Source organism: Lipotes vexillifer, unplaced genomic scaffold, assembly GCF_000442215.2.
Source record: "Lipotes vexillifer unplaced genomic scaffold, Lipotes_vexillifer_v1.1 scaffold657, whole genome shotgun sequence".
Taxonomy (NCBI): Eukaryota; Metazoa; Chordata; class Mammalia; order Artiodactyla; family Lipotidae; genus Lipotes; species Lipotes vexillifer.
In genome coordinates this window covers 1,618,315-1,618,707 of record NW_006774518.1, presented here as the reverse complement: position 1 = coordinate 1,618,707, position 393 = coordinate 1,618,315, and positions in this window count along the sequence as shown.

Here is a 393-nt window from a genome sequence, read left to right as displayed (position 1 = left end):
TCCTGCTGTGCTCTGCCCTAATTCCTGATCACAGAATCCATGAACATAATAAAATGTTTTGTGCCACGAGCTTGGGCTGCTTATTATGCAGTAACAGTAACCTGAACAACTCTAGAAACAGGAATTTTCCTGATCTACTCCCTTAGTTTTACTCAGTAGGACTGTCCCCAATTTTTTGCCACTATAAGTAATGCTTTAGTGAACGTCAGTGTCTTCTTATGGGGCTATTTAAATTTGTCATATGCTTTCAAAAATGATGATTGTTTACAAAATTGTTGGGCTTGCGTGGGGTTTTGTGAGAGTGGGATGATTAGAGATAAGAAAATTCCCCTAAAGACACCATCTAAGTGCTATGTACGGTTATTATATTAAGCTGTAAAAAAAACATTTATT